Genomic DNA, 9,187 nt, shown 5'->3' with positions numbered 1-9,187 from the left:
TCCATTTTTAAAAGTAACACTGACACAAATATTCTTGAAGAAATTTACTTTGATTTATGCAGTAATACTTTTCCAAAATTCATATTTATTTGCTTTTTGTATTTGATGCTAATGTTTTTGTTTTATTCTTTGTTCATATCCTATTGGCATATTCCTTGACTTCACCATTAGGTCAATATTTTTTTCTTACTCATTCTTGGATAAGGAGAATTCTATCAGATGTGGGTAGGGCTGTGCCGGACACTATAAACCATTTACTTGATAACTTGGGAATCATTTTAGGTCTTAAGCTTTAGGTTCTGCTCTTTTTTCCTGTGATCCAGCAAGAGTAGTTTCAAGGAAAAAGCTGTAGCTGTTGTATTCCTAGAAGGAAAACTTGATCTATTTTTTGTCTCTAAACTTTAGTAGTATGGACAAAACGTATATAACTTGGCCTTGCCTCTCCTCAAGGTACATGTTTTGGCCTCTTTCTTATTCTATTAATAACAAAAACTAAATTAATTCAGGGGCACCTGGGTGGCTTAGTCGGTTAAGCATCTGACTCTTGACCTCAGATCAGGTAATGATTTCAGGGTCGTGAGCTGGAATCCTGTGCTGGGCTCCATACTGGCCACGTAGCCTACTTTAGAAAAAAAATAAAAGGAAAGGAATAAAAACCACAACTAAATCAATTCAATATTCCAGCAATCTATCCAGAATTAAAAATGAGAGTGTCAAATAGCGATTCAGTTGTTTACTTGCCTGATACAAAACTTTTGAATATTTAGAGATAACATTTTAAAGATTTTTAAATTTTTCCCTTCTTGTCAGTGCATATTATTTCCAAACATCCTATTTCAAACTAGTAATCTGTTCTTAAACTGATAAAATACCTTAAATAATTTTGGTAAATGCTTCTTATATTAGAAAAAAACAATGATGTGATTACTCGCATTTACCGCATCATAATCTGGCTTTGTTTCTCATTTCTACCTTTCCTGAAGGTAGTTCTTTACTAATACATTGTAAATTACACAGTTGCCTTTCAGAATCTTTTTTTTTTTTTTTTTTAAAAACCTCTTTGGGAGAGGTCATTTTTTTTTTTAAAGATTTTATTTATTTATTTGAGAGAGAGAGAATGAGAGATAGAGAACACGAGAGGGAAGAGGGTCAGAGGGAGAAGCAGACTCCCTGCCGAGCAGGGAGCCCGATATGGGACTCGATCCCGGGACTCCAGGATCATGACCTGAGCCGAAGGCAGTCGCTTAACCAACTGAGCCACCCAGGCGCCCAGTCCTTCAGAATCTTAATAACCATGTCATTCTGGATTAAGATGCTTGCCAGTCATTGATCTCAATTTCACATCTAATGTCGGAATTCAGTTTATCATGATTCATGATTAAGTTTATTAATGATTTTATTAAAATTAAGTTTATTCATGATTAAGATGCAAATTGCTTCTTGATTGGGCCCATTTTGATCTCCCTATTTCATACACAAATGCTATATATGAATCATGTGGCATGATTCATAAACAAAATTTAGCATAAATTAATCATTTCTATTATGTTTATAACATAAATTTATATTACAAGTATAATATATTTAATCCATATTTTCCAAAAAGAGGCTTTGTTGAAAGCAGAAATAACAAATTTTAGCAACTTGTTTAGATGAGAGTAAATGAAAATGTATCAAATAAATGCATTAGGATAAAACATTATTGTTAACTTAGGGGTCACACATAAAGACATATTCCTTACTGGAATTCTATAGACCTACAACGTAGTAATTTGTCTTATAAGGTGTCACTGGTATTATCATTTGAACAATTCACATGATAAAAAATGAATTAATACATTTTAAATATAAATCATGTTCTTGTAATTTGTATCTTTTCCTGATGGAAGGCAGAAGGAATTCTAACCCTGAGAAAAATTAATATTCAAGAATAAAGTTTAGTTATATTTTAATACAGAAATTCATAGAGATCTTTCAGAGAGTTTTAGCAACAAAAATTTTATCTTTAAAATATAAGATATAAACAAAACATAGATGGCTTCACTGAAGCAAATCTTAGATGACTTAAAGGGATAAAATGAGCTAAATATACCATAAAAGATGCAATTCTTTTTTTAAAATGTGATTATCCAAATTTTGAAAAAAATTGCATTCTGTCTTGGCAATAAATTGATTATATAAAGTAGCAATGTATAATGTAACATAAAACAATATGGAAAACATATAGAGCTAAAATAGAACAAATCAATAGTACACTTATTTATGGAAGTATGTTTTAATTTTAAATGGTGTTTAACTTTGATTTGTAGGTAAGCGGAGTAGATACTAGAGTTAAAAAATTCATATAGCAAAATTTGTGTTTGGCCATTTTTATGATGTCACAACGTTTTTTTGCATCCTATATAGAATATTTCATTAATGAAATTCACTATTTATGTTGCAAGGCATCAGTGTATGATAAACTGTGATTCAGAAGAATTGGCTTTTATTGCTGATTTTATGACTAATTCCCTAGGTAAAACAAAAAAAAAAGAGGAAGAAAAACAACAAAAAAAACCTAAGCAATTCATTTTTTTTTCTTAAAAGACTATTTGAGAGAGAGAGAGCACGCACAAGCAGGGGGGAGGGGTAGAGGGAGAAGCAGACTCCCCACCAAGCAGGGAGCTGGACATGGGACTCCATTCCAGGATCCTGGGATCATGACCTGACCCGAAGACAAATGCCCAACCAACTGAGCCACCCAGGCACCCCTAAGCAATTCATTTAACCACTCTATTTGGGGGGCCAAAATATATAAAATTACATAGTTTAGGCTTGATAAGTCATATCTAAGATATATTCTGTTTTTAGTAATCTGTGTTGAAAGATGGGAGAAGGAAAGCTAGCTCATTATGTATAGTGTACATGCTATCACTTGATCAGATGAAACCAATGCAACTGGGAAGAATTTTAGGATAGATCATTACTAAAGAAGCAGAACATGAAGAACAACAAAGTAAGGTATAATTCTGACTATTGCTTACTGCTAATCTGTTAGGTTACTGAAAATAAGTCTATCCAGTTATTTAAAATATGCCTCTTTCTTCTTGATTTTAATTTATAATTGATTTTCATTTTTCATATATATATACAACACATTAATTTAAATATGGAATATTTGCTATGATGCAAAAATTATATAAGCTGTACTTTCTAGATGAGAAAATACATTTAATGATCTTGGAGATAATTCAATAATAAATTGTAAGAAATATAATTTAAAAATCTAATGTTGAAGGAGATTTCTCAAAAAAGTTTTTTTCTCTGCAAAGACATATTTAGCAATACTGTTGTTATGTTCTGATGAATTGAGTCTGTTGAAGGAAATGCTTATCCCTCAAAACTCATTTTTCATATGGGAAAGGGAACTTGCTGCTACAAAGTGGAAAATGTTGGAGAGTATGATGACTATCTTCATCCTCTTTCTCCACATCCTCACACTTAACTCCTCGTAAGTCATGTCTTAATTTGAGTAGTGATCGTGGCTTAAGATTGGGCATTGAGAAATTAACCCTTCTGGGTTTTTTTCTTTAGGAAATCCCTATTTTCAGATGCACTTGTTCTGTGCTCATAAATGTGAAAAATTATCCTGAACAAGCTCTATTCCTGCAGGGTGGGGGGCACAATTTAAGGGTTTATTTGAGAAGAAGAGTATTTGCAAGTGCATTTGGCCTGGGAATAACACTTCTGTCACCAATCAGCTCTCTGCATTTGTATCTCTGATTATCTGACCTCCTACTTCCATATTTCAGATGGTTCCAAACTGTTTAATTATCTCTGACTACAACAAATATACTTGGATGTTTTATACCTTATTGTGGTATCATGAAATCTCTTGTGTTAACACCCACCTATAAAATTGTTCATACTCCTGGCTTTTGGGAAAACGGACTCTGAATGGGGAATAATTTAAGGAAGTTTGGGTGAGGAACTTAATGTCAAGATTGTGAGTCAATTTTGCACTTGGTTCTTCTCTTCCCTAGCCCCTAATTGAGTAGTTTGCCCTTATTCCCTGCTCCAAAGCACATACCCAATACCTTGGGGGTTTGTAATACTTTTCCCCCTATACTTAGTCCTTGCAATATTTCCCCCCCACTGTTTAGCATCTTTATTTCTGTAAGCTGGGTTTTTGTCACCTATCATAAAAGTTCTCTAGGGGCGCCTGACTGGGTCAGTTGGTAGAGTGTACAACTCTTGATCTCAAGGTCGTGAGTTCGAGCCCCATGTTGAGACTAGAGCCTATGTAAAAAACAAAAAACAAAACATTAAAAAAAAAGAGGTCTCTATTTCTGATGTCCTATTATCTACCTATTTGTACTATTATAATACATGTATTGTAAACATGATAATACTGGTATTGATTATCATAAATATGTGAGATAGATTTCAGTTACAGATGAATTGGAAACACTAATTTGGGGGGATTCCTGAATGTTTGGTCTTTGATTCTTTGCTAAAGTAAGGGGAGTGGGATTTATGATGATTTATTTAAATTTCTAAACTTCTCCTAGAAATCCTCTAAGCTTAGTTTCTTTACTGAAGGTTTGCAACCAACCTAACAAGTTAAGTCAGCCTGGCAGATTATGTAGCCAGAGAGGCGTGAAAGCTATGCTTGGGACTTTCTATTTGAGGTCTCCTAAACTAAGATTGCACAGATCTTGGTGGTTTAAGCTGGAGACAGAGCAAAGTCAGGGTGTGTGAATAAAGAGTCCTGGGAAGCTTGCTCATAGGATGTTTCTTGGAAACCCATGCTTGCCTGTATTCTCTCTTTGTCATTTTTTTTTAAGTAAGCCCTATGCCCAATGTGGGATTTGAACTCACGACTTTGAGATCAAGAGTCTCGTGCTTACCAATTGAGCCAGTCAGGTGCCCCATCTCTTTCATTTGTCTTTAAATAAAAGCCAACATAAGTGTGCTGTGTGGAATACAGTGAGTCTTTTCTAATATCTGAATTTGCAATATATACCAGGAGATCGAATTAAAGCCCTCTCAGGATATTATCCTTATGGGGGACAATTGGCCCGAAGAAGTCTTAGACTTAATTAATGCTAGATTGATTGTTTTCTTAACCATTCAGTAGATGTATACATAAAGTAGAGAAAGCTCTATAATTAGGGAGGTGAAAATTATAGTTACTACAAAAATAGGAAAAGGTTTATGCTGGTATTAGACAGTGTAGCTGTCTCTTTAGTTCCATACCAGACCCAAACATTTGGGTATTACAAATGTTTGGAATCTGTATATAGCCTTAATTATCTATATAATTTCTTACTATATAACGTTATAAGTCAAGTACTATTGACAAACTAAGAATTTTGAACCTTTTGTCGTAAGGAGGCCTTGGCTATCAGTTGGCAGGTTGACTGTGTTGGGAGAATTTAAGGAAATCTGGGATTAGCCTTAGCTCTCCAGCTGAAATAAGAAATACACATTTATGACACTGCTTTCTGGTCACTATATGAGACATATTGATTAACGGTGTTGCTTTGTGACCATGGGTCTGAGGAGAGCTGTAGGTGTTTGTACTAGCTTGTTAGCATTGTTTATTGATTACTGAGAGACTGATGATTTGAATTTGGTCATAACGAGATCCCTGGAGGGCTCTGTTCTTGAGGTTGGCATAGCCTACAGAACCAGCACTTGCTGAGTATGTATCAGGCTTCCTGGTTTTGAGACATTCTATGCATATCTGCTTTCTACTGTCTGATGATGGTTTCCTTTTGCTGTTTTGCTCTATCTACATGAAGCATATATCTGTCATCTTTTACAGTGCTTTTTTCATGCCAAATTCCTACCCACTTGGATCCCTTTATATTGCCTTTTCTAAACCTGTGGATTCATCTAATCTTGAGATCTTAACTTTTACTAGAACAACTTTATTAGGTTCATTCTGTGGAGAATAAGATCATGTATCTTATAAACCTAATTAGAAGAAAGAAAACTAAACAAAAAATTTTGCTCTTTTAAATCCACTACTATGCAACACCTAACTTCTTAAAGGGGCCTAGAATTAATCACCTTTGTTATGCTAAGGCATCTATATTAATATCAGAAACCAAAATGTATAGATTTCTGATTGGAACACTATGTTAATTTGGAATTTTGGATCACAAAACTTAAAACTGGAAGAGATAGTTGTATTGATAATTCCTAAAATAACTCCTTTGGTGAATTAATTTAGGATTTATCTAAGAAGTCAATCCCAAAGTTTGTACCTTTGAATTGCCACTTGAGAAGAAAAGAGGGACTTCACAAAATTTTATGAAAGCTCTAATTGTTTGGTTTATTAATAATTTCAAAAGAGAACATATTTTGGGCTGTAAAATTGGTTGAAACCTGATAAATTTAACTTTATTCTAAATTTGTATTTATATTTAATTTATTTTTATTTTTTCCTTCATTTTATTTTTTAAAATTTATTTTATTATGTTATGTTAGTCAACATAAATTTATATTTATATTTAATTTAAATAGGACTATGCAAACTTGTATACATTGTCACTTCATGTGAAAAAATCCTAAAGTCATTTCATGTCTTCAAAATATATTACATTTAAATTAATCAATTTAATTTAAGTTGATTCATGATCTATTAAGTTGATCATGATTATATGAGAGTAAGAATATCTAAAAATAATTTTGGGAGTAAATTAGTGTAAATTTATTCAGAACAAAGAACGGATGTTTAAATTATTGCAAACATCTTAAACAGAATAAAATAAGAGAAATATGTTCAACATTGAGCAGTTAATTTAAAACATACTTAAAATTCACCCATAAATGGTTTATTTCCTTTGAAATAATTTTCCTTCTACACTAGCTAAAATTTTTATTATTTTGATTAAAAAAAGCAAAGCAATCAATCATATTTTTTTAATTGCATAATCTAAAATGCATTTTCTTTGGCCAAATCTAGAGATTCCTATCAAATATCAAAGACTCTTATGGAGATTTTCAAAGGGAATTGACTCTGGGATTGAGATTACAAAATGGCTTAGCTTTATTTCATGTCGTTCTTAAGAACTAAATTATCTTTTTGAAATGTCCATGTTTTCTTACATTCCGCAGGCTATTTAGTTTCTAAATTCTTAGTAAAATGAGACTTCTTAGGACAAATATTTTTATAGTTCTATGAACTTTCCTTAAAAACTTACTTCAAAGCATATAAAACATGGTTTCCTAATTGCTATTTCAAACTACTGCCTAAACAAAGTACATAAAGTAGTTTTTAAACAAACAGAAGAAATGGAAAAAACCCCAAGTAAACATAAGTAAAACTTAAACCATAAGAGAATTTTTGAAATTATAGATGATAATATAGGCAATTCCATTTTAAAATAGCAGAATTCTGCTGTATTTGAATGTCAAGTGTATTTCTCCTAAAAATTCCAAATTTATTTCTCCTACAAAACCCAATTAGTCTGAATTTCATGTTGTACAAACAAGACCAAGAATTTTGTAAAAAAAAAAAAAAAAAGGCAATTTTTTTTCCTTTGTTGCCCACAAACTGAACACTGTGGATTGAACTTCTATCTGATTCCTCCAGAAAGAGTGGCCCAGACTAGCTTGGTCCTGATAACACTTAAAAACTAAAGGGAGATCCACTCACCCTTCACAGACAAACAGAATCCTGAATAACAATAAATGCATTCTCTTTTTCCTGTATACTCTGCTAAAGTGTTTGAGAGAGGAATAACTACATTTACTTCTCCTCCTTTCTCCCTCCTCCTCTTTTAACTTTTTATTATTAGATATCATTAACCATAATTTGACATTATACTTATTATTACTGTGTTAAATTAGTTCTGACCGAAAATCCAAGGTGATTCACAAGTTAAAGAACTTGTCTTTACCTTACTTTATCTGTTAGAAAATTATGGAGCTACCAAATCACCATTAAAGAATTGAACTTCAGTCACCTGATGCTCCGCTGTTGAAAAAGACTTGAGGGTTATAGGTAAACAATGGGCACTTCATCTATATGACAAGGAATAGAAGCTTTCAGTAAATATTTTAGGTTTTGTTGATTATGTGGTCTCTGTCATGACAACTAAACTTTGCTGTTGTAATGCAAAGCAGCCACGGAGTCTACATAAATGAGTAAGTGTATTACAATAAAATTTTATTTACATAAATAGGTGACAGGACAGATTTGTCTCTTAAATCCATTTACTTTTTACCATTTCTATCACCACCAACCTAGTCCAGTCCTCTCCATTCTAGATCACTACAATAGGTACCTGTCTTCCTTATGTAATGATGAACTCTCTTTTGAAATATAGTAAGTTGTTTTATTTTTGAGTGTCCCTATATTCAACTTCTGTTTGGTTAAGTAATATCATATACATGGTATGTATGGGGTAGAAACAGAATAAGTAGAGAGAATTAAAACTTGTAGAAATGCAAAGAGAAAAAAAAAGTCAGCGCTTTGCTTTTATGACCAATGAAAAAACTTCTAAAAAATTCCCTAGTAATATAATAATGTCAAGTTGGAAGGTTTCTCTAAATTCATTAACCTCATATTAACAAATTCTGAGCCAGGACTAATGCCCTTGAATTTTTTCAATATTTGTTTCACTATAAGCAAGAGATAAAAAGAAGTCAGAATATCATGGAAACAGTGTGGTGTGGGCAAAATCTCGTCCTTAGTAGAGGATGAAGGCAAAGGATCCAACACCAATTTCCTTACTATGTCCTTTATGTGAAGAAACTCAAGGATATGTGTACATTTTGTGGTTCTGGTGGATGGATTTGATGGTATTTCTGGAGATACAGTAGAAACTTCCAGAAGGGTAAGAGGAAACATGAGAACACTGGAACTAGTGACTCAATTCCTTGTGCTATATTCTACAATTGTAGATAAGAGTGATGGCAGTGGGTATAGAGAAGAATGTAGGTGACACAAATGATCCCACATGGGGTACACACGTTCCACAGAGCATCTGAATGCATTCTCATTTCCTAGATAGCAATGGTGGGGGGATTGTTGAGGGATGGAACAGAAATGCAGAGAATATTTATGGATCTGAAGAATGTTGGAATTAAAATAGGGAGCCACAATGTTTGGGGCAGTATAGGCAGATTTGGATGAGAAGTTTACAGCAGAATAGAACCATTTATACTTCAGTAGATACTAGGTCAGGAGCTT

Source organism: Eumetopias jubatus, unplaced genomic scaffold (assembly GCF_037043125.1).
Source record: "Eumetopias jubatus isolate StellerSeaLion01/CBP00866 unplaced genomic scaffold, mEumJub1_p1.0 scaffold_3, whole genome shotgun sequence".
Lineage (NCBI taxonomy): Eukaryota > Metazoa > Chordata > Mammalia > Carnivora > Otariidae > Eumetopias > Eumetopias jubatus.
Note: the sequence above shows the minus strand (reverse complement) of the source record.